Source organism: Netta rufina (assembly GCF_964035555.1).
Source record: "Netta rufina genome assembly, chromosome: 1".
NCBI classification, from domain to species: Eukaryota; Metazoa; Chordata; class Aves; order Anseriformes; family Anatidae; genus Netta; species Netta rufina.
The window spans coordinates 131,608,783-131,635,216 of record NC_140123.1 but is presented as its reverse complement, the minus strand read 5'-3'; the positions used below and the strand labels follow the sequence as shown (position 1 = coordinate 131,635,216).

General features: G+C 37.6%; 1 protein-coding gene across 2 annotated transcripts in view; it reads right to left on the bottom strand.

Moving 5' to 3' along the window:
- Positions 1-26,434, bottom strand: part of RASSF8 (Ras association domain family member 8) — a 92,564-nt gene that overhangs the window by 43,055 nt on the left and 23,075 nt on the right. The window contains exon 2 of one of the 2 annotated variants that reach the window (XM_084298225.1): positions 6,628-6,726. The exons of the other annotated variant lie outside the window; for it this stretch is intronic. The gene's annotated coding sequence lies outside the window, so the exon portion shown is untranslated. The remainder of the gene's footprint in view (positions 1-6,627; positions 6,727-26,434) is intronic. 2 annotated transcript variants of the gene reach the window in all.

Sequence of the window (26,434 nt, the reverse complement as noted above, 5' to 3'; positions counted from 1 at the left end):
TAAACATGTATCATCCTAGCATGCTCCAGAATAAGATAGCTATCTTTTACTTAATAACAGCAAACTACTAGCATTATTACTGAATTAGTATAACAGTTTTGGAGTTTGCACTCTGCAAGTAAGGTTCTTGGGTATCACAATAGAACACATTCATATATACATGTAAATACAACTCTCCCATGCCCCAGGGTTTTGCAACAGGAACACTAAAAATCGCGGTGAAGGGTAGTCCTATACTAAAATGCTATTATACAGTCTTTTAAACCATGTCATTTTTGAACAATAACAGGAAAAAAAAAGTTTGTATTCTCTCTCTACACCTCCCTTGGTAGACAATTTGAAAAGGCTGGAGATAAATGTATGTTAAAATTTACTTAATTTCTCTTAGAATATTTACTTGGATTTAGCTCTTTGTCTACCATTAGAGTCATCAGTCGCTGTCAGCTTGGCACAGAGTTAGTTTGTTAGTACAATTTCCACTGGAAAAGCTCCAGTCTTATCAGGTGTTTCTACAGTTACTGGTACTGATGTGCAGAGCAGCAACCTTCACACAAATAAATAATGGAGCGCAACCAGCAGCCTGGGCAGCAGCACCGGGGATTCTCCATGCATCAGGGGCTGTTCCCTTCCTCTGCCCATGCAGAATCAATTTGTATTTCTGTGTGTGGAAGGAGCACTGGAAAGATGAATCTTTTCAAGCCATTCTTTGTATTTCCTCATTCCCTTAGATATTACTTCCCAATGTTTACCGAATAATTTATGAAGACAAATGTGGTTTACAAGATCTTATTTTCCACTCATGAAAACAAAGACAAGGCCTGAAGCCTAAGGAGGTTTGAACACATGCTTAGCTTTGTACATACTAATGGGTTCATAGGAAAATTAATCAAACACATAGTGTCTCTTGAGAGCAAGTATCTGACAACGAACATCTTCAAAAATACAACCTTTCTCCAAATTGGAGAAGAACTAAATCAAAATTATAAGCCTCCCAAATTATGTTCTACTTCAGATCAAGTAATTATGCTAAAACTGCATAGTATTCCTTAATGAACTACTGAAAGTTCACGAGTACATATATCACTCCTTTGCCAACATCCTGGTTTAAGGCATCTTTATCTGGGAAAAGAAGTATGAGGATCTCCCATGCCCCAAGAAATGGTGCTAATCATCAGGCTACAAGATAGTGGAAAACAGTTCCAGGTACCCTCTCACTTCGTGCACACAACTAAGGGTCTGACTGCTATAGGGACTTGAACCCCAGGAATCTCTCAAAGAAACAGTCAAATAAAGAAGCAAGCTGTCGCAATGTACCAAACTGAGGAGATTCAGGTTAGAAAAACCTGTAGGCTGGCTGTGGCAGAAATGTCGATTCAAATGCCTTCTGGTAAGGGAGAGGCTTGAACCTTATTTAGAAGTGTGCTCACTTATTAGAGTATAATGCAATGACTTCTGGCAGTCTAACCCTTCACTTCACCTTCCTTGCTAATAATCCAAATTGATTGGAAAGCCTGGGGATCAAACAAAAAGTTGAAAAGTTAGGTTTTGTTCACAAAAGTAGTAAAGGGAAAAAACAAAACAAAACACTAATTCTTTTTTCCTCATTTCAGAAAGAACTTTGCTGTTGAACTGGAAAAGAACACTCTGGCAATAATTCCTCCCCAGCACCAAGCCCTATACAACCATAGTATATTTGCTTTTAGAAGAAACCTGGAATCTTAAAATTTTGTTTGAAAGCACACGGGCTTTTAGTTTGTGTGTGTTAGTTATAGAATTCAAAGAGATGCTTTGTCCAAATATAATAATCCTGTTACAAATGACAGGTGTCAGATTTGATCAGCTCTGTGACAAGATGTATGGTTCTACAGCTTCCTGAAGAAGCTTTAAGACATCAATTAGAAATCTTTTCAGACTTTTGAAAGGTTATATAAATAGAATTTAAAATTAAAAACACAAAGCTAGATTTACAAGTGGAGTGAAAAAGGCATCCATGCTTCTCTCCCTATCAAGTGATGAATTATCTGTTTAACTTGAAGATAATATTGAGATTTGTGCAGATTTGACTAATGGGATGGACTCCATTCGACTGCTATTTTTTTCTTCTTCATGATAACAATTTACTAAACCCTTTAACCCTAAATTCAAAGGTAAACTTAGTTTCCTTAAAGCCTAGAAAGCCTAGGATTCTTAAACTTTCTGAAGCTATCTTTTGTAGGAAGCAATATGCAAAATTGTTGATTGTTAATGGAAAAGAAGAAAGAAGATTATATCAGACTGACATACCTCCAAAAGTAACATTTCTTTCTTGCCAGAAAAAATGACTAATGTGCATTTCAATTAGTGCAAAAATTAATAGTATGTTTGCATTTACCATCTGGGAAAACTACATTTTCAGTAATTTCTGTGCAAACATCAAGTGGAAAAACTGTTGGTAGCTTCAAGTTGTAAAGAGTAATACGCACATAGTTTTCCTCATAATACACACATAGTTTTCCTCTCAAATGTTTAGTGACCACTTACCATAAAAAGCTGATCACGAGGCCCCTCTATGTCTTTTTACTACAAAGGAAACAGCATTGCAGAAGACCCTAATGACCAATATACATGTATCAATGAAAATCAAATGATGTTCTCAAAAAGGTTAGCCAGGCTAACTTAATAAAATTTAAAGTCAGAATCCACAAGAAATGCATGATCCCATTTCTTTTCACTGTTCTATAGAAAAAGCCTAACCAGCAAGCACAGAAGTGAGAGGACGCAAGCCCCGCCAAAGCTCACTTAATTCATGAAAAAATGAAAGATGAAATGGTTTGCCTGCACCACCAAGAGTTTGGATTTAGCATCCCATGTCCCATATAGCAAAGAAGGAATCAAACATTTATGAAGTATAAAAGGTAGGCTTTCCTGTCTCTACATGTACATGTATGTGGCATTTCCACACACCCCCCACGGTCATCATTTATTATCAATACTTCTGCCCTTGTTTCCAGACATACTCTCTCCACTTACATTCTATTTCCAGTCTGCCCAAGGTTGGCAAGAAAATAACGAGTCCCAATTCTGACAATATTGAGAAAAAATATATTTAAATATAAGACTAGTGCATTTCCTCAGAAAGAGTCATAACATTCAACTTGAAATGCATTCAAGAGGCTTGAAGTACAGGTGTTACAAATGTTTTGGTCTTTTCTCCCACATGCCTGGTGACGGATGAGGGGGAATGGGCTAAAGTTGTGCCAGGGGAGGTTTAGGTTGGATATTAGGAAGAACGTCTTTACTGAAAGGGTTGTTAGGCACTGGAATGGGCTGCCCAGGGAAGTGGTTGAGTCACCATCCCTGGAGGTCTTTAAAATATGTTTAGACGTAGAGCTTAGTGATATGGTTTAGTGAAGGACTGGTTAGTGTTAGGTGATCTTGGAGGTCTCTTCCAACCTTGATGATTCTGTGATTGTGTAAATCTGGACACAAGATCTGAGTTTTACATTACAACAAATTTACATAGGACAAGAAGTGGAAAGAAAATAAAATCACCCTTTAACAAGAAAGCAAGAAGTTACACATAATATAAGTGTGAAAAAGTAAGGAAAAGGAAGGAAATAAATGCACACACCACAGTATCTTCAACTTCACCTATGCTATCTCACCAGTCTCAACAAGCACAAGGTCATTAAAAAGCTGCAAAACAGATAGCAAGGGAACAAGAGGTACATTGTGTGGTATTCAACTCTGGAGTGGCAGGGGAATAGAGACAGAAGAGATGAAAAGCATTTTTTATAATCCAAAGAATGTGGCAAAATTCAAGGATCCCAGTGATAATTGTCAAAGCAATCTCATTTATTTTTCCCTGTACTGACTCCATCCAAAGACAGCATGAGAGGTGTATGCACAATAAGTTGAAACACACAAGAGAAGCGATGAAAATGAAATGTGACATTTCCTTTGAGATTATTTGTCACCTTAACAAGAACTTCCTGGAATGTTAGAGAAGAAGCTCTCTCTGAACCAGAGCTCCTTTTAGACAGCATCTGGGAACTTGTCCCACCTCTTCATTTCTTTCAGTAGATACTAGTAGCAGAGATGGGAGCAGAGGAGGAAAAATTACCAAAGAGATCAATGAAAGAGGTATTTTCTGATTCATGACTCAGTGCACTCAGATGAAAACAAAATTCCACCCTGATTACATGGCAGGAAGATGGATCTGGAGGGGACCACACCCAGGATTTTTGAGTCCAGCCAGCAGACGCATCTCTTAGCTCAGGAGGGTTAGACATCTGCTTCATGTGCTTCTGCGCAATGCAAGCCACAAAACACTCAGCAGTTGCTCACATCTGAAGGATACAAGTGAAGTTCGAATTCTCATTCAAACACAAATGTCTTTATTGTTTATTAAGCACAAGAAAGAGCCTTCTGACATGATATACATGAAGAAAAAGTAGTGTCATGGTAGTGTCCCTTTGGAGGAACATCGACCAAGGACTCTGCAGCACTGACTGATGCTATTGTGGCAATGACAGACCTTGACCCAGCAAGCTAGAATACAACTACTGTACTGGAAATTAAATTTTCAAACCATAAGGGAAACTATAAGTCATAGTAAATGCCTAGAGAAGAACAAAAGGCTGCAAGAATGCTTTATAGTTCTCCTGGATGCCCCATTGGCTTCCAGGTGGTCCCAGCTCCAGGACTTTCAAGCGTGACTTGTATTTATTAGCGTCAACTGGATTTATCTTCTGCTATTCAGCCTCCATGGCTTTGTGGCAAGGAATTACACAGGGCTACCTGCTTTGTGTTTGTTCTTAGCTAGGTCCTTATTAGCTGCTTCATAGGACGCCTGCTTGTTCTTGTGCTGCAAGAGTGAATAAAGTAAGTCCCATTTGCCTTAGTCTCATTCACAACTTGTAGGCTTCCTTCCTATTCCCTTTCATCAAGCTGTCTTTTTTTTTTTTTGGACTGAAAAATCCTAGCTTTCTAAAATTGCTCACATCTTTCATCATCTTTACCATTCTCCCCTAAACATTATCCCATTCTTTTATGTTCTGAGATGAGGGAACCAGACTGCAGACTATCCGAATTGTGTGAAATACAGAATTTTATAAGGGTATAATGTTACTTTTTGATTTTTTAATGTTACATAGTAATGTAACTCATAATGTTACATTTGATATTTTGACACTGAAAAAAGTGTGGTGTTTTTTTTTTTTAAGTACAAAAATCTATTTGACTCCATGATTTCTGGAGAAAAGTGTTTTAATAAACCACATACTAGCAACTGTCCCTTTGTCTGAAGTCACAAAAATAATAAACTATACTAGTGATCCTTATAAGGAAAAAGTTATTTATTCAAAAGTGAAGGCACATAAGTAAGCCTCCCCTTGTGAAGATGGGCAAGCACTATCTTGATGAATATTTTGCAGGCACATACCTCCTGTTCTGGTCAATAAAATCATTTAAAAGAGCATAGCTTGCACAGCTCATTTCAAAGTGACAAATAAATGAGTGACACTAGTCACTTGGCATCTAGCCACAGACTTGCTCCACTGAAAGGAATTTACTCAATAATACTCACAACAAATGCAGAGATATATTTAACTCTGTTCCGTTCAGACTGCAGAACACATTACAAGAATGCATTTCCCCTGCTTGCTTCACCAACTTAATTTACACCATAGAACAGAGGACTAGAAACTAAAAGCAATATGAAGAATAATACCAATGCATTCTGACAGTATATATTTGTATAGCATTTAAATCAAAGTTCTGATATTTCTACTATATCAAGAATTAATCACATTGTCAGGAAAATCATTATCTTCTACCGCTTTCTTTTCCTGACATCTCTTCTAGATTTTGGGGAATCTCAGAGTTGCCAAGTTGAGAATGTCTCCACTGTATCCAGCATTATGTTTTAAAAACATACACTTGGATTAAGAATGTGAAACAGTTGGAATGCAGGACTGGGCAAAGGGTTGTTTTACGGAGTCATAGTACTTTACTTCTCCTGTAGAACTTTTATTTGAACAACAATAAAAATGTGCCCTCACCAGATGAAGTAAAGATTCCAGAGAGTGGAGAACTCTATCAATCTAGGAGGAATTGGGGCCCTCTGCTCAGAGAACATCCATAGCAAAAAGAGGCAGCTGCAACCTGCAATTCCAAAACCTACACACAGCCAACAGCTGACTGCCTGATCTACAAGTCACCAGTCAGCTGTTGCTGGCAGAGAGAGCTGCTGCCCAAGGTCTGACAGTGAGAGAAGCCAGCAACAGAGGAGTCTCCTCTCATTCAGGTCACACTCTCCAGCAGCAGGTTAGCCTTGGGTCTCCTTCTTACACAGCTAGAAGAAATGTATGCATTGGGATCACATCATCATATGAGAGGCAAAATTGACAGGACCACGAAAGGCATGCTCCAGAACACAACCTTTTTGAGAAAGCAAACGTTTCACAGAACAGGAGCTGAGAACTTGCTCGGATTGCTAAACTTAGGAAGAAAGTGGGAAGTGATGTCTGTATACACGTGGCACTTCGGAAATTCTTTAAACTCTAGGGTTCTTGGTATGCTTTATGTACAAGTACTTTCAAGAGGGAGGAGTAAAACTTATGTCTGAAATTTGTCACAACTTTTTACCTGCAGATGAAGATAGACGGGAATGTCTGATTATGCAGCGGGCTTACTGTAGTCTGCTACTCCAGGCCTAAGTGCCAACTCTACTGACAAGGCCAGTTGCTGGGGGAAAAGAAAAAAGAAGCATTGTCATAAATTAGAAAAATGATTCACTCTTTTGTCACTTTTTTTTTCCACTTTTTTTGTCACTCTTTTTTTCACTCTTTCACTCTCTTGAGAGGGAAATCATATTTCCCCCTCCCTTTTCCCTCCCCTTCCCTTTAATGCTTTGGAAAACCAGCACCTGTAGACATACAAGAAATAGGTATGAAACATATATAGAAATATAATAGCCACCTACATGCAAGCAGAATTTCATTTTTCAAATAGTTCAAACGAAATGCAGAATACTGCACTTAATTTGCTATATCTTATACCAGGTGACATCTTCCTGCTATAAATAACTAAAAGTGGTAAACAGCATTTCATCAGCTTTCCAGAACATTATGAAATACTAAGCACTGCACTAGGTAGTCACGAGCATCTGCCACTGCTAAGTTGTAAATATAGGAGATTGTGAAATAATCTTTTCTAATTTTCTTTTTAAGGGAAATAATCCTCAAATTGGAGGTCTTCCAGATGCTAAAACCTCCAAGTGCTCTAGATCTGCATACCCTGACTCCCTTGTAGTAGTAAATCACAGCCAATGCATACATAAAGAGTCAAACAAACTAGGCAAAGGGTAACAAATCCCAAACAGCTGACTAAGACTAATATTAATCAGCTTGGAAGGGATACTTACTACAATGATGCTTAATAGCATCATTGTGGCAGACCTACAAACATTGCCTAATACTATGTCATAGCAAGGAGAACATGTGAGAAGTGTTTATTTTTAGACCTTTGTCAAAGGCTTTCTGAATAATACTTCAACTGAACATATCTGTTATGCTGAACACCAAATGGGAGCTTCACTTTGACAGCAATGTAAAAGAACAGCTCCAAAGCAGTAAAACTTCCTCTAGTCTCTTAGTCTCTCCTCTTCTGCTGGCATCACTGAATTTTGTAAAGGCAAACTGTTTTCTCTCTAATACCTGCCAGGGCTATATGTTAAGACTCAATAAGCAGCAACTCCAGTGTAAACATGTTTTCTGGCCACTTATGACAAGAAAAATCTCAAAGATCTAGAAAGGAAGGACTGGCATGTTGTAAAATGCTAGACCACAATTGTTATGCACTGAAGCCTTATGAGAGTAGCTACTATTAACATTATGGCCAAAAATTTCATAATAGGATGTTCAGGATCTCCAGAGACTTAAGACACGTATACAGTTATTTTCACCACCACAGCCTGAACACTTATCTTTCAGTCACAAAGCAATACTCATTAAATTCTAAATCATCACAACATGTTTTTGTCAAGTGATGTTTCGGCTTTACAGACTGTGGATTCACTAACAATTATTAGTGGTTCACATAGTTTTTTAAATTCTTACACAGCAGAGAGGCTGTACTTTCACACAAGGAAGAGCACGTTAAACATCCTTAACACAGTTGCTAGTAGTTACATTATGGAATATTGCTTTGGATTTTCTATTCATTTTTTTTCACCAAGTAGTCAAAACAAGAGTAAAACAGTCACAGGTAATACTGGACATTCATCTCACCCATATCAGGTTAAATCATTAGCGTCTGAGCCTCTGTTACTTATCAAACTCCACGCAGATGTTGTATTAGGAAAATAAACCCAGCTGTAGGACACAGACTGCAACTCAGCAAATCAAGAGACATATGCTGGAATTTTGTCAGTGGAAGAGCAGAAAGGAGAGAATAGTGTGGGAAGGAAATAAATAGCACCACATCACAAGAAGAGACCTCAGCCTCAAGATGATATAGTTATCTTCACCAATCTCAAACTGATCAACTGTCAAGATACCAGAAGAACAAACTTTGTTCCTTGCAAAGTACTCCAGCATACTTAACATAAAAGGAAAAGGACAGTGAATTTTTACCCTGAGAGTTGAGTCGCTGTGATCCAGAAGCAGGGTCCAATACTTCCACTCAGAGATGTATTATCTTTAGCTCCACTGAAGCACTAAAGCACTTCTTAGACCACTTTATAAAGTGAGTGGGAAGGAATAAGAATAAGAGCCACATTCTGTCCTTATAGACCCCTATTAAATCAGATTCTCAACATCAGCCACTTCCTCTTTGTTTTCCTCAAGCCATATGGCTTCCTGACAAAATATGTACAAACAATAAATCCATTAATCAAGCTACTGTTGGAGGAAAAGACTTTCTTCCCTTCATCAATCCAGACATTTTAGTGGAGATGTTTTATGTATTTTGGTTAGGAAAAAAAGGGGATCTATTTAAGTTCCAAGAAAAATACTAGAGTTTTCTTTGTTTTCACACTGCAGCCTTGTAGATTGGAGCCTTAACTCCAGTTCTTACTTCTAGGAGATCCTGATTCATTAAAAATGCAGAAAAACACAGAAAGAGAGATGTCACGCACACCAATAAGAAAAGGGTCCAGCCTCATTGATTCTAATAATAGTGATCCAATATAAATTGCTGCCAGGGCTCCCTAACACGCTGGGTCAGGAAGCAATTTATTTCTTTAAAGTTAACATAAATAGGTATGATGAGAGGCATTAAAAGTCATTTTTATTCCTACAAGGTACTAAGGAGATGCATACATGCAAATACCAGTAGACCAACAAGCAGTTGACAGGAATATCTTTTGATAAGAGATGCCACAGTCTAGGACTTCACGAGTGGCCAGATTTCTTAGCAATGTGAACCATGATAACCAATTTCAACAGGCTGTTGGGTGTCTCTAAGTTGGTAAATCACATGGGTGATCATGTTATTCTCAGATCAGGACGAAACAGACACTGCACATGCAAGGAACTCAGTGGTAAGAAGGCAGCATAAAAAGAGTAAGATTTCTAGCTCTTGTAGAAGGGGAGAAGAGAGTTTAAAAAAAAAAAAAAAAAAAAAAAAGAAGGCTCTTTGCTTTACCATAATGAAGCAAGTTCAGACTTGAGACTCTGCTCAGGTTTGAGAATGAGGAGTATGCCAGCCTCAAGCTGCTGCAGGGTGAAATTCTGTTCATAAATACATACTTACGCTGTTGGGCGGGTACGTAAGGTAAAAATATGGTAAAAACATTCCCTGTCTACCTCTCAATCATTAAGCTCAAAGAAGATAAGAGGCTGGGAATTCAAAAGCACAGAAAAGATGATAGATGAAAGACCTAAATTTCTTTGCTTGCAATGGTTTCTAAACAGACCATTTCTTGCATTCTCAGGTGCCACTGAGACACACGTGGAATCTGTTACCCCTGTCTGCCCCAAGCAACTATTTGCATCACACCTTGCAGCCTACCCAGCAGAGAGAAAGAGGTTTTGTAGTGATGATCGAAGAAGTGAGAATAAAACAACAATTAATTCATCAACTGAATATATGACCGCATTACCAAAAAAGCAGCAACTGCAAACTGAAGAAAGGTTGACATGTTGGTCACCTCTTCAGAGAATATGAAATTGTAGAATGCCTGTTCTGAGGATCTGTTTCCCACTGAAGTTCTTCCAAAACTTCCTGGACTAAACTTTTATTACACAGCAGTCTGCAGTGTGGAAAGAGGATTGGTAAGAAAAAGAAATTACTTTCAAATGCAGGTGATTTCTTTCAGTCACACATTTCTAAAGCAACCATGAAACATCCACTCATGTGAAAGGAAAATAGAATTGGCAGATAACAATCCTTTCTGACCTTAAAACTTTTTTCTTTTTCTCCCAACACGTGTTCTATAGTTTCAGTCATTGTTCAGTAAACTATGTCCCAATTCACGTGAACCCAAGTAATCCCATTGAAAGGAAGCTCAGGAGAAACAAGAAGCAGTTTATGACAGTGAAAGAAACCTTATGGAGAAATGAATCTTAAAACCTTAAACCTTAAAAAATATTAAAAAAGGAACCAAGTTGGCTTTTCAAAAGTCTTTTTTGTTTAAATATAGGAAAGCAGCACCCTTGACTACAACAGGAAATCTTTAAAATGAACATCTTTTCTGTCTTTGTTGAAGCTGAGCAGCAATTAGCCCTAGAGGAAAAATATATGAAAATAGGAATCTCAAACCTGAGTCATTACTGGCAAGGAGACATCTGTAGTTTTAACAAGGTCAGAACATTCTGGTCAGTTCTAAGGGTAATTGGAGAATCATGATATTAACTTATGTTTCTATCAAGGTAATGACAATTCTGAAAGACCACTGACATTACATGGAACCTACAACTATGAATTACTAACCAGAAGGTCACAATCTAAGAAGATGCACTACCATATAGAAGTAGAGCTGGATTGTTAAATGCCTTGAAGTAGTGGTGAAAGGTACATTTATTTTGCACAGAGCAGTGAGGAAGACAGAGTGCTGCAAGCTATGGAGGCCTTATACCACATCTGGGTCGTATGGTCCCAATTATCTTCTCAGCACTGTTAATCAAAACTTATCCTACAGCAGCTATATAATGACCTATGTAAAAACTAAACCTGGGATTACTGTTTGGCTCCTAGCAAGAAAAAAAACTTCCCTGCCACAATCAGATAGCACAGCGGCATCTTCACTTGAAGTCTCACTAAAAGCATGTGGTATGAAGGTCTACAGATGCAAGATTATGTCTTCGTAACAAATGGCAAAATGGAATAAATGAAAGGTTGAAAAGAAAGTTTAGGGATATACCAGTAGAGAAAAAGGTAATTCTGCCTCCTGCTAACTCGCTATTCTGTCATGTCTTACTGTATCAATAAATAGCATATGCTTCTGAAGTAATAACACCTATACGAACCTACTTTGGCTACTGCTCTTTCCTATTGGAAGAAGGCAAATCCAAACTGAAAGCAAGGCGCATTACATGAATATAAGCAACATCAACCTATTGAAGTCTTTACTGTACTTAGACCATGAAAGGTTGCAGGTCACAGCAGAAGTCACACAACTTTATTCCTGCCTCTGCCCCAGAGGGCCCTAATGCCTCAAACTGAACTGACAGGGGACCCAACCAACCCTTGACTCCACACCATTCAGTCCCATGCCTGTTTGTGTCTAACTTGCCTATGGCACTCATCTCACAAATCCTGCTCACATTACCACTAGCCTGTGGTCAAATCCGAGTGAGCAGCCTATCTGGGATTCCCAAATAGCTGTGGTTGTTGTTGTTGCATTAAATAAATCAGTAAATCCTGTGTTAACAGGAGCAACATTATTAACTTCCCTTTCTACATCAGTCAAAAAAGAAATCACCTTTGTTACTACTAGTTTGCTCAGGGAAAAAAAAAAAAAAAAAAAAAAGGATGATAACCTCTTTATATCCAATTGTAAATTACTCCCTCTTCACAAATTTTGCATCCTGGTTCTTAATGCTCTCCTGAAATGCTGAAAAGTGTTATGAAGGTGTGCTGGTCTATAAACAAAAGAGTTAAATAAAAATAAGCAGATAACTTTTAAAATCAATTTTTACCATGATCTTAAGAGTTCTGCTTGTCAGTTTTCTCCTTGTCTGTGAAGGCCATTTGCTTTCTGTACTTCTCCAGAAGCAAAAAGCTTGAATTCATTTAATACAGATTTAAGCTTTCAGAGAATCAGTTGTTGAGAAAAGTGTAAAAAAAAAAATCCACCTCATGATTATTTTTTTTTTTTAAATACTTCCAAGAGAACTCACAATACATAAACTATGATGACATTGTCATACAAAAGAGAGTACGTATAGGTGGGGGACACTCTTCTCTTGCTCCCAACTAGTAGCATTGTACTTGAAAACACCCCGCATTAAAGCTTACTGAACCAATTAACCAAAGATTAAAAGGGCATGCTGATAAAACGGAGAGCCACCAAAACACATACACAGCCTGTGCATGTACTACCTCATGAGTCCCTGATCTCCTCATGCATTCTGTGCAACTCAGTTTGGAAGAATACCAGAACAATAGCAGAAAATAGTAATTCTTTTACTTGCCATAATGTTTTGTTTGTTTGTTTGTTTCTTAAGACATTATGTATTGCAATTGTATTGCGTTACACTTGCTGATAGGAGGCATGCTTTTGATTATTTCCTGCTGGAGTTTCAGAAGTGTGAAGGTTGCTGGAGACTGCTGATCAGACACCTCTGCTAGAAAACACTGCCCAACTACACCACTGAAGGTAGACGCATCCAGCCTCACTTGACCAGGCAACTGTCCAACACAACCAGTAGAGAAGGTGTGAAGTCACAGAGGAAAACTTACTTTGTTGTTGAAAACTATTTTACCTAGTCTTGCAGCTCATGATCAGTCAAAATCTTCCCTGCAGATTTAGAATACTAGAAGTTCCAACTCCTTGTGTGTCTGTTTTTCCATTTGAAACAAACTGTATGATTTCACCCTTGACTATTAATAGTTTAAACAGTATCACAAAAACTCGCCATGCCTACATATGACTAAATATTTTGCACTGATTCTCAGAAAAGCATATATGAGAAAGCTTACTTACAAAAAAAAAAAAAAAATAGGCTGAGGCAATACAACTGTGATATTTAACAGAAAATGGGATTGGGTCTGTTTTCACATCCACTAAGTTGTTTAAATTGCAGGTTACTACAAAGTGTGTCAGGTAAGATCATTTGCTATTGATCCTAACAGTTAGAATGAGTGGAAGACATTTTAGAAGAAGGATACAAGTAAAAACATGCATGTCAGTAAGATATTACATGGATGTTAGGAAGAGGTTCTTCTCAAAGAGAGTGATCAGGCACTGGAACAGGCTCACAGGGCCCTGAGCCTGCTGGAGTTATGAGAGCATTGTCCAAACGCTTCTTGACACAGGGTCTGGTTTTGGGTGGTCCTGTGTGGAACCAGGAGTTGGACTCCATGATCCTTGTGGATCCCTCACAACTTGGGATAGTCTGCTCTTAACCATACAAATCTCCGAAAAAATGGACAAGTCATACAAGTGTATCAGTATTTAGGAGAAGTAAAAATGGTAGCAAAGTGTAGCACTTGCTTTACTTTCTTTCCTTAAAGGTAAATCTGGTTGACAGTAACTGGACAAAAAATGGAATGGGATTCCATTTGACTTGTGTAAGCGTAGCTAAGGACATACATACATGTAACAGCAGCAAAAAAATTAAAAACAGATTTCTCTTCCTTTGCCACTGAGCATACCTCCCAGCCAGGATTAACTACTGAACAGTGGCAAAGCGGTAGTTTAACATAGAGCCTGTGATCACAAATATAAAGGCAGAATCCAACATTTCCTTGAGTTCTCTCAAACAGCAGATATTATAATTCTTGAGGAAATTATTCTTCACTTTCTAGGTACAGACAGACAGCAATTTCTATTTGCACACCATAGCAATTTGTAATCAATTCTGGAGAGCCTGTTTTCTGAAGTGCCTCTTTTGATAGCAGTCAAAAGACTGCTGTCATCTTTGCAAACTAAGGACGTTCTTCTCTCCTTTCATAGGTTGCTTACACAGAACCATTTTGCATGATGATTTGACCTGTTTTTATAAGAGCACTGAAGTAAGATCATCCCAGAATCCACATCAGGAACAGAAAAAGAGTGAAGATACCACTTTTAGTTACTATAAGTTGTTTGTAGATTTAAATTGTTTTGGTCTAGAATTAACAAAAAACAATCAAAGAAATCCAGTTTCACATTAGTTTTGTCTTAACAGGAACATTACATGTCACTCTGCACTTCCAGCTAACCTTTTTGATACAAAAAAGGTTGTCATCCAAAACTGATTCCCCAGAGGGCTTAAGGGTTAACTTAAATTAACTTTCAAATGTAGTTATAATCCACTCTTAACAGCTCTCAGATTCCAGCCTTCCTATAATTGCATAGGAAAAAGCAAAGCACCGAAGTAAAGTTAGTGCTAAGTTGCAGCAAAACTGGCAGGAGATACAGAAACCTTTCTCCTTTTCTAAAGGTCTGCAGAGGTTTATTTTGTGATTTCCATCTTGCATACGGTGCACTGCAGTCTTCTCATTTGATTCAAATGTACATAGTTCCATTAGCACTCTGTGCAGAAAGCCAGCTCTGCACTCAAAAATCGTAGCATTCTCCTACCTCTTCCATTTCTTCCTGTCCCACATGGCTGCCTTCAATTTACAGTGAGTTGGGTCAGGAATCAAATCCAGACTTTGGATTTTCAAAACCTAACTAACAACCCAGCAAAACACACAAGCCAGTGAAACAACAGTGCAAGTTATTTCATACAGCTCACCACCACTAAGTTGATAAAAAGGGCCTGTGAATACCTCCATGCACACCTACAAAGAAAAGACTACACTCATACAAAAAAAAAAAAATCTGGTCTTGTAAGACATCAAAAAGTCTGCTATCTCTAGGTTCTGTCTTTTGCAGATAAAGTGAAATTATATTACTGAATGGGCACAGAGGCTTTGTATGTTTTCACCAATACGTTACAGTTCATTATTTCAAAAGTAGTTAAAAAAATTCATTAATTTAGGTTTTATGTTGATGTACAAAAGGAAGTAGAAGACAACATACAACTTTCTTGTCTATGTTGCAACACAAAGTATCTCAGTTTCAGTACAAGAACAATGTAAGTTTGCTAAGCAGCAGTCTTTTGGGGTAACTTGTGCCTTCAAATAGTCAGCATTATAAAATGAACTTCAAATGCCTCTCACTGAAAGCACACAATGGATAATACAGGGTGAAAGTACTGAGGTATATAACTGTTACTCATTTCACCATTGTAACAAGTCACAGATGGCACCTGCAGAGGAACATGGGGCTGAAATCTTGCAGATTTGTAGCTTCATTCACAAGCATTTGTCCTTGTTGAAAAGGAGCGCACTCCATCAGACCTTTAACAAATATCTGTTCACCTGCCTCTCCAAGTATTTGAAAAAATATTAGTGGAATTATAGTATTTATTATATATAATAGCAGTAGCTGTTAAAATCAGATCTATTTTTGTTTAGAGCCTTAATTGCTTACTTTATTATGTAGTTAATGAAAGCCATATTTTACCTTTTTCTTGCCTTGCAATTAGAGGTGAGTCAGTGGAGGAAGCACAAAGCAGACTTTTTGCTGGTTTTGCTGTACCTCCTCAGCAGGATGTTTAATCAATGCTCTCAAAGCAATCCTTCCAGTGGATTGGATTACATGGGTGTTTGGACCTTGCATGGGTGCAAACGTAAAACGAATGTGGGAGATACAGAAAAATTTATTTCTCTATCACAAGCCATTACCTCCATCTCTAACAGCAGCAAGCAACGCAATAGCATCTGTCACAGTAAAGAGATTACCTTACTACAAGGTTTTACAAGTTATTGGACTCCCACAACTCCCAGCTTCAGAAGTAATAACCATCTCCCATTAGACACTGACTGGTAGTGAATTATCCAGTAGAACCAGGGCCAACTAAGCACCAGCTACCAAGAAATGCCCAATCAAGAGGCCATTTACACAACAGAAGTCTTTGAAATTTGTTTATTTGCTAGTATAAAAGTAAGGTTTTTTTGCTTTAACTATTACAAAATTTAACGTATCAATGGCAACACAACTGTACATTTAAAAGGACAATAGCAACTACAAAGAAAGCAAAATTTTGTAGTCCAAGACAGCATTAGGTTTACAGGTAAGTTAAAAAAAAAAAAAAAAAAAAAAAAAAAAAAAAAAAAAAGCTCATCTGGGATTTAGTTTCTAGTTGGCAACAACAGAATGACCATGTCTTTAAATCACCTATGATAACGATTACATCTTAAGACACTCAGGAGAAAAATCGGCTCTAGATTAAAGATCCTATCACAAAAGTGAAGACATCCAAGGTACTCAGGACTCGTGAGGAAAACGTCAGGCTGCTTACCTCAAAGGTGAAAACACAAATCTGAAGACATTCTGCTTACAGCAGGAGAGAAAGAACCCAACCTTGAAGATATTTTTATGAAGCTAAACAAACTCTGAATGTATGTAGATAGTATTCATTTAAGCAGAAGCTTAAGTTTGATTACAAGTCGCTACATTTTTCCTGATAAGTATAACATCACTATGAAAAATAAAAATAAAACCAAACCCAGAAGGTTGATTTAAAAGTCATAGCACCAACCCTTACCATAACCTGAACTGCAGAACCTTCACTCTTACAGGAGGTAAGAAACAGTGACCTAGTCAACACTTTTACATCTCAAGCCACTATGGTTGTTATACACAAATAAATCCACATATAATGAAAATGATAAAAGCGTATTTTCTCAAACACTATCTCTACTATTTGGTATTTTAAATCTCTGAAAAAGTTAAAATGGATGAGTGATACGCTTAGATAAATGCGAGGTGTGAGATGGGAGACAGAGAAGCGATCTTTATGGTGATTGATCAAGCTTACCAGAGCAAGTAAAATAAGGAAGTAAGCATAGAAAGGTACGTTACAATAAAGAAGACAATGGGTTGGTCACAACGTATGTTGCACAGCAAAGTGAAAAATAAACATTAAGCTTAGACTAGCTAGCCTCTCCAAGAACTGGAACAGTGGAAAGAGAGAGAGTCTTTTGTAACTCCAAGGCCTTGTCTATATGAGAACTTGAAGTTAAGAAACATATATTTATTTTTTCCTGATTGCCTTATGAAGTCCTCACATTAATTCCAGAATCAGGTCAAAGAAGTCATCACCTAGATTCAAACATTTTTCCTTACAGTTGAACAACAGTTTATTTTTGCTTTTGTAGGGGACAATCATTACTTAAAATGACGTGCTCAACATAAGCTTTCAATCTCCCTTGGAAATTCTTCAAGGTTCAAAAGCAGCATTCAGATCGTGTTGCAATTAGCACAACAAGTTGAAAAAGCATCAAGATAAGAAAGCAAGCAGCAATAAATCCTACAATGTCTTACGGTGCCTTCACACTTCTTTGGCAACTTCTCTCTTGAATTTAAAGTACTGGCTAGCAAATCCCCCAAATTCCCTTTAGAAAAAAATTCAGCACTGTACCATAACATGAGAGATGTGTACACACGCACACACACTCAGCTATTGATCTTCTGGAGTTCAAAGCGAAAGAGCTGCAAATACTTCTAAGTCAAGCATGCAATAAAGATGCACTGCAATGTTAATGCACTAACATGTAAATATCAACACAGAAAGTTTTAATCCTTCACTGGAACAGTGCACTTCATGGAATACATGGGGCTTCAGTAGGTGCCAGGCATCTCCTGGGGGAAGCATGAAGACCCTTAGGGGAAGTGAAAAAAAATCAGTTCCAAACACACCCCTGTGCATCCCCCAGAATCTGTCGCCATCTGAAGAGCCTCACTAGCTTCGGAGTACTGCTCAGTCACTGCAAACTAGAAGCTAAGTGGCCAAAGATGCTGTCCAAATCTGGTTAATAAACTATTCTCCTCTCCAAACCAAAAAAGGTGTGGTTTTTTGTTGTTGTTGTTTGGTTTTTAATATATTTTTTAAGGTAATACAAATCTAATTCATCCTCAGCCAGCATACGGCTGGGAGGAACAGATATAAGGGAAAATGAAAATATCTCAAAATTTGGGAATGTTTTCAGTTAAGACTGACTCAGATCCCATGCAGATTACATTTATTTATTTATTTTATTCAGTCCTGACCTGTAATTTCCAGGATTTCAATAAAAAACTCATTAAGGCCTTAGAATGGAGTCCTCCCTGAAGACAAATACAACCCATCTACATACAAAATGTAGGAATTGTCAATGACAAAGTGTACATATTTTCAGAATCAACATTCTCAAACAATGAAAGTTTTCAAAACGGCAAATATCAAAGTTAAACAGATGAGGCTGAACAGGATGCTTTGATCTTCTCTGAAAATGAAGACAACTTAGAGAATAACACAGTTTGCTTCTAGACACACAACTTGCTTCTAGAAAAAAAAAAATATAATCCTAGCCATTTATAAATACCACCTTGCTCCTACATCCTAACAGTAGTACTATGAGCATACCAGGTAGTCTGGACAAAGAAACAACCAAACTATTTACAGAATCACAGAATCACAGAATTTTCTAGGTTGGAAGAGACCTCAAGGTCATCGAGTCCAACCTCCAACCTAACGCTAACAGTCCCCACTAAACCATATCCCTAAGCTCTACATCTAAACGTCTTTTGAAGACTTCCAGGGATGGTGACTCCACCACTTCCCTGGGCAGCCTGTTCCAGTGCCTCACAACCCTTTCAGTGAAGAAGTTCTTCCTAACATCTAACCTAAAACTCCCCTGGCTCAACTTAAACCCATTTAGTAGCTCTAGTGACCAAAAGTAGCTGTGGTGACCAAACTTCATTACAAGACTGCAGTACAGTGCTGCCACTCTACATATTATTCGAGGAAAAAAGTGTATTTTTCCCTTTGTGATTGTATGCAGTTTGTACAATATGCATGATTTATGAAAGGATCTTAAGATACCAGCAAAAACAAATGTAATTACCTGAACAAAAGGGTACCCAAGACCTGAGCCAGGGTTACTCTCCCATGACTGCCAGCTCAGACATTTCATTGTAATACTTATACCAGCTTTTGATCCTGCAGGACTTTGGAAACAGACCACTACTGAAAACATACAACTTCCTTTCTATGCCACACCACCCCAAAACAAAACACATATAGCACTGTAAGTGTTTATTGCTTGGGCTCACCTCTACTGAAATTTTGGAGGTCTTCAAATTAGAAAAAAAAGAAAATTCTTGCCTGCATGCTGCCTTACAAACTAACCATCCTATTACACCACCAGGTAAACCTCACTGCAAATTGATTTAACTCAGGAGATTCTAACAATGAAGAGGAAGACAGATCTATCAGATGGGAAATATTTGATTTGGCTTTACTATTTTAAATACAGTCAATATCTTCTTTCAATATGTTTACAAGAATTTTTAGCTATTATCAGTAGCGTTAATGGTCAGATTTATCGTTCCACTGTCAGGTCCCACCTGTTACTCAAAACACTCATCACTACCTCTTCATTTTAGAAAGGAGTCTGATAGTGTGCATGCATGGTCACTGTGCCATACAAGATGGTGGTCTTACTATTGAAAGCACTGAGAATTTAACTGAGGTCATAAACTAATTTTTGGTAAAGTTAATTTGCCACTGAGAACAGTAATGGCATTTGAGCCAGCACTGGCTGGCTGAAGCCAACATATTTCAACTATTCCCAGCATAAAGGTTTCAAAATAAAATGAGGAACTGTACCTTAAACACCTACTGCTTACGTGAGACACAAGAAAAGCTGTAGGTCAGACCACATATTCAGCTAACTCAGTATTCCGTCTCAGTGTCCAGAGTAAGGTTTCCAAATGCATGCAAACACTGTGGCAAGAGTTTAACAGCCTAACCACAAATAGTTTCACTGTGGAAGTGCAACATAGATTATATGAAGGCTGAACAAGATTTCTTCGGACTTTTTCAAGTTAAAAGGAAGATTAGAAGGGGTTACAGGCTCACATTCAAAGACTTCACCTAAAGACACCTGAAGATGACTAACCTGCTCTGCAGAGAAATACCAAGCTTAAACAGGGTAAAGCATTAATGAAGCTTGCTTTATACACACACACAGACAGATATAAAGCACCTATCACCATATTGATAGACATTTTTGGAACCACTCTGATGACAGAGTAACTTTAAAAGTTAGTTTACTTTTTAAAAAGCTGAAACAATGTGTAATTTAGTGGTTGATTTCAAACAGAATCCCTAGTGATTCCAACCTTGGCCCTCTGCGAGTATGAGGTCAAATACACTAGCTTAAAACCCAAGCACAGAATTTTATACTATAGCATTTTAACTTGAATTGAGAATGGGTTATGAGGCTGCACAAAATTACCACAGCTCAGCAGATGCGGATTAGCTTAAGCTATTGCAACTCAGTGTGTCAGTCCTCAGTCTTTCCAGCCTCTGTTGAGGCTGGAAAGTATTGACAGCATTTCCAAAGTAATCTGTAGTTGTCCTGCATCACTGATGTACTATGGTCTAACTAGAAATTGCTTTTACTCCACCTGCACACTTCTTTTTCATCATCATTTACACAGATTACTTGATCACAATGTTTTGCTGTACTTTTACATTCTCTTTTATTTAAAAGTTTATGATCTTCTTTAGCTGTGATGAACAAAGACAGAAGTTTATGCAAAGGTTTTTATATTTCTTCAGACACTGGACATCAGTTGGTCCACTTCATTCTTCCCTTCTGGCTTATAGCAATTCCCAGAGTGACATGAGACAATTCCACCCTCATAAAAGAGACCAGCACAAAGCACTAATTATCCCTTTTATAGCATTCACTTCCAAATCAAGCAGGAAGCTCTAATTCCCACAGAGCCTCAATGCCTTTCAACAGGCAACATTTCACATAGTAGGTCCTTAAGGAGATGCCATATAGGCAACCTATATTTCTATTGGGAAGAATGAGTACAGATATCCCCAGAAGGTCTGCCTTTGTTTTTCCTTTATCATGCGCTTTTTTGTTGCCCCATCAAGTGAAATCTATACTGCTTTCTTTTTAAATAAACATTCTGTGAAAAAACACGTGTACAATTCAACATCAGGTATTATGTTAAGAATGTGCTGACTCATTTGACTTAGTACTAGTGTGGTTAGGGTTTCAAACTATCACAAGCTTTAGAATGCATCTACCCTTTTTAAGATTAATCAAATACTAAGTGGAAATACCACCTTACAGCTAGAAGATGGGCCAGTTTTCAACATACTAATGGCATCTTTTAGAACTGACATTCATACATCTTTACTAGCTATTGCTGTTCACAGTCACTGAAAGATGTCAGAGTTCATGCAACCTCTTCAGCTGAAAAGAAGAAAAACATCAATAGCAATGAAAATTTTATTCAACTCCACAAAAAAAACTATTAACCTACAGCTTTTTAAGTAATATAATACAACATGTACACATGATATTCAGCTGCAGTGTTTAATAGTACTCTTTACAGACAAAAAGCACAAAAAAATTGTTCTTTCATCCAATGGACTACAGCTAAGTAAACAATGCTAAGTAAACATTGTGGATTGAAAGGTGGATTTCTGTAATGACACCAACAACATCAGTTAAGACTTCTCTGTATTTCTAGTATCAAAGTCCAACTGAAAGTATTGCTAATTAGATAATTTTTTGAGTCATATTCTGCAGACCAGCTACAAGGGTAGCAACACTGCTTAATCTTGACTTCCTGAGTAGATGCTCTATGCTAAAGAAAGCATGGGTAACACTGGGGGGCAGAAGCACTTTTAAGTTGCCGCCAACATGTATCACTTGATGTAAAAAGACATCTTTCTCCTGAAGTCCAACAGTCTAGGTCAGCACTAGCTTCCTTTGCCAAGTTTATTTCAAGAACACTTTATCTAATTGTTTTAGTGTTAGTCCAGATCTATGAGGTAGGCATGGCTGCAAGAAAGAGGGAGAATGGTAAATGGATTTCAAATAATTCTATACATACTGGATAATCACAGGAAAGCAAATAATTCTTGGAAAAGAACTAGAAAATTGATTCAATGCAGTCAACTATCAAAACGATGGAAGACCACTGGCTTTCAAACCCATGCTACTGCATTCACTACTTAAAGCACAATCTCTTGCCAGCATTTTGAGGAGCAAGTCTTCCCTTTGTGTAAGTAACAGAATTCTAGAATTGATAGAAACTTTAGTAGATGATACACAGCTTTAACAACACAGAACAAAAAACTATGCACACACAAAAAAAAAGAGACAATATGTACCATATAGAGAACATGTTACTTCAAAAATTAAGTTATCTCCCCACTCAGCTGCACTGGTAGCATTTTGCAGAAGGCAAAAACTAGTTTTTTTTCAGCCTAGCATTCAACAGGCAGATGCAAGAGCACAGTGGCATCAGACACCACCAATGTCAGCAGGGAAGTGACGCACTCCTGGCTAGAGCTGGCAAGTTCACTGAGGCAGCAAAGCATTATACAACCTGAAACAATTTTCCCAGTGACGGGACAAAGGGATGTTTCTGAAGTCTCCTAGGTCTTCAACAAAACAGATGAAGAGCCCAATCCCTGCCACACACTAGGTGCATGCTCATGCCAACCATGCCTTCCCCACTAGAAGGCAAACAGGGTTGCCTGCAGCCAGCCCAGCCAAGAGCACCATGAAGCATGGCATTTTTTATTTAAAACAAATTTCAGAGAAGGGACGAAAATTTAAGTTGTTAGGTTCTTTAGAAGAGGTAGTTTAAGTGACAAATATAAGGAGCCACAAAAATTATTTATATTTGATGTGTAACTGTAGAAGAAATATCGAACACCACTGGAATTAATAGACAACCTTACTATTCACTCTGATTTTTCTCAGATACATTTTAGAAAGGACATTCCTCTTGTGTTTTTTTTTTTTTTTCCATTTAAAAATACAAGTCTTGTTTCTCTACCCCAATCATCTGTCCTTCTTGCAATAAATCCTCTTGAGACTAACTTGATGTAGGAAAACACTTAATTTGCATAGGACATAATTCCCTATATAAGAGTGATTATTAGATTTTGTAAAACATGACCAGGCAACATCAAACAATTATTTCTTTGTTACACAAAATATTTTTAGGCTAACAGACACAAACATTGGCTCGGTCACCTCCAAAATAACCTTTATAACAGAAAAAAAGAGACTATACTGGTAAGACACATTTCACTAAGTTATCATATTCACACAAAAAAAAATACATTCTCCATTTCTGATTCTTGAAAACAAATGTAAATCCATTTTTACAGTGAAGTCTCCCATGCTATCGTCACTGCAGTGTTCATAAATAACTGTTAATAAATGTATTTTTTTTGAAATGGACTGAAATCAGAATCAGCATTTCCTTGGCAGTTTGCCATTAACAGGTCAACAATTATTTTGATTTTGCACTAGCAGTGCCAGTGCTAGCAAGCTGGTGGCAATCCTGCCAAAAATTATTCTGTTTCAAGCTTGACTCCTGCCCAACGTTAATTGAAATTGGTTTAGATCACAGACAAATCACAAGATCACAATAAAACTAACTGCTGTCACTTGACTATAAGAGTATATCAGACATTGGATATCACACAGCTGAACAATTAATTTAATTTGTACATCTGCACAAGCTCTCTACAATATTCAATATTGGAGCATGTTATGTCCTAGGAAAGACCTTGATTCACAGCTGCATGTTTGCCATACATGAAGTCTGAGGTATGGCAGCCGCCTCACAGGGAAACCTGAGAGATGAGACATATCCACACGCTCATTCCCACTTGCAAATACTTGTTTTCATTCCATTGTTTAGAATTGGAAGTCAATGCACCAAAATAAAGCAATGTATCTGCAAGAGACATCTCTTGAGCATTTTTTTTTTTATCCAACAAGAAACACAGAAATTAGACTGAAGAGTTCTGAAACTTCCTCATATAATAGAACATGCATTCTCATTTAAAATTGCAGCAATAATACATACCTTCAAAACCTCCCTGAATAAATACATAAATACATTCCAGAACCCTGCAATGTTCTGGAGTAAGTCCTAGAAATTGGAAGATAAAGGAAAGTGCTGCTGTTCTCTTACTAGGGAGGTGAACCTGGACCAAACTGGACAACAGAACTGTTTATTGTCACCAAAACACCCCAGTCCTAGTGCCCTCAAGTGTCTGGACAGATCTCCACAGCTGCTGAAAGTGCAAAACAGTTCATCCTTAACTTGGAGCTGCCCTTCACAGACAGCAGACACAGTGAGTCTTCGAGGCTGTCCAAATGAGCTGTCTTTGACAAGCACAAATATCCCTCCCCATAGTTATTCCATTTTGGAATATCTTCTAGGAAATCTTAAAATGACTTGAAGGAGAAAGAAAATAATGAATAAATTATTAAAGCTAAATGCAAAAAGCTGTGCTGCATGTAGAAATAGAGTACAGTATTCTTCCAAACAAAATGCTGGACATCTTAGAAATAAAGGTGTGACTATTGGTACCTTATAGCCAAATGGCTTATTGGGTAAGCTGCAAATCAGGAGCACGGCATAGTAAGATACTTTCAAGGCAATTTTAAATTTTCATTACAGAGCCAAGCCCTGATCATCATCATTCACCCAGGCTTAAAACCTTATTTTAGTTGTTACTGTATAAAGTGGAGAGAGATTAAACATTTTATTTCCATTTGCAGCAGAAAGAAGTAATCCACACACAATTCAGTTCATTGCTTACATCAGATAGACATCAAATAAGTTCTTCCTTGAAAGTACAGAATCAACATTTGCTGGCCCTTGGCCTGCTGCATCACATGAAAACAAATATAGAGAACCCCACAAGGCAAACTGCAATACAGATACAGAAGAGGAACACAAATGGAAGTATAATATTGGGCACATAGGTTGTGCCCAAATCACAATCTTAGCCAATGACATGAATTAAATATATATTGCCCCAAATAAGTCTAGAACTACATACAGAAAAGTGTATGTTGTCTCCAAGGGATGGGTGGGAATCCATAAATTTATCAAGTATGTTCATAAACCAACCACAATTACTGTTCTAAGAACTTCAGAATTGTTTTCTTATGCATATTAGTGGAAAAGTTGACCAAACGTTATTTTCACTTCATGGTTTTATGGTTTGCATATGTCTCAAGCATAAGATTTAAAGCTAAGTCACCAAGACAGAAACAGTTTTTTAATCCAAGGCATGGATAAACTGATGTCACCCTCACCAGTAAAAGGAGTCTGACCTCTTCAGAATGAGTTGGAAGTAGCCCTTTTCTGAAAGAAAATATAACTGTATGTCTGCCGCTACCATACTTGCATATGTTTAAGAGATACTTAATAGCTTTTTAATTTCACCCACTTGTACTGATAGAATAGCACACTAAGTCCCCACACAAAACAGCATTATAGTCAAGTACAAGCCCCTACCTACATTAAAGGTGGAACAGCTAAATATTTAAGCCCCAGAGCAGCTTGAGAGCTTTCCTTTATATTCATATGTGTAACAGTACAAGATTATGGGACAATGATAATTTTTTCTGTGCTTGTCATTCTCGACAAACTCTGATTCTGGGGAAAACAGGTATAATCTTAGTACTTAGTATAATCTTAGTACTAGGTTATATTTTAATGCCATTAAAAGCCATTTGACCAGTACTATGTGCTAGATAATGAATCAGATCACTCTACTTAGTAATTCAATTACAGCTCCTAGACCCTTCTAAAAATAAGTAGCATAATGTAAGTAGTGTGACTACTGGTAAGTAAATTACATCCAAGAATGACGTGAATGAGAATCTCACCTCTTAGATTCTGAATGGAAGAGATAGCTATTTACAGATATAAAGAAGTGACTAATAGCACCAGAAAACTGATTATGTTGCCTAGACATATTACAGGGAGAAAACTTAGGACCTTAGGAAAACTGAGAAAAGTCAAACACAAAAGAACTGAATACTTCAGGATAAAACAAGTGGCTGAATAAGCTCCTCACTCAGATAAGCAGCAACTGAGTAAATGCCTGACAGTGCACACACATATACTGGCTTGTCCTATTAAATAACATCCGTTACACAGGAAGAGAAGTTACATACAAGTTTTCTCGATGTTTTCAGACCTCAAAATTCATTTAAATACACACACGATAAAAAACACCTGCAAGAGGGAACGAATGGTATGTGCGAGACCAACTCTTGAAGTAGCATTTTAAAGAAGATTAGAAGCTCCATTGCTTGGATTACTTAGTGTTTCTACATTTAACTGCAGGTAGTTTGAGAGTATATTCCTCCAGAAAAGATGTACATTATACATGTACCTTCTTAAAATTTGTCTTTA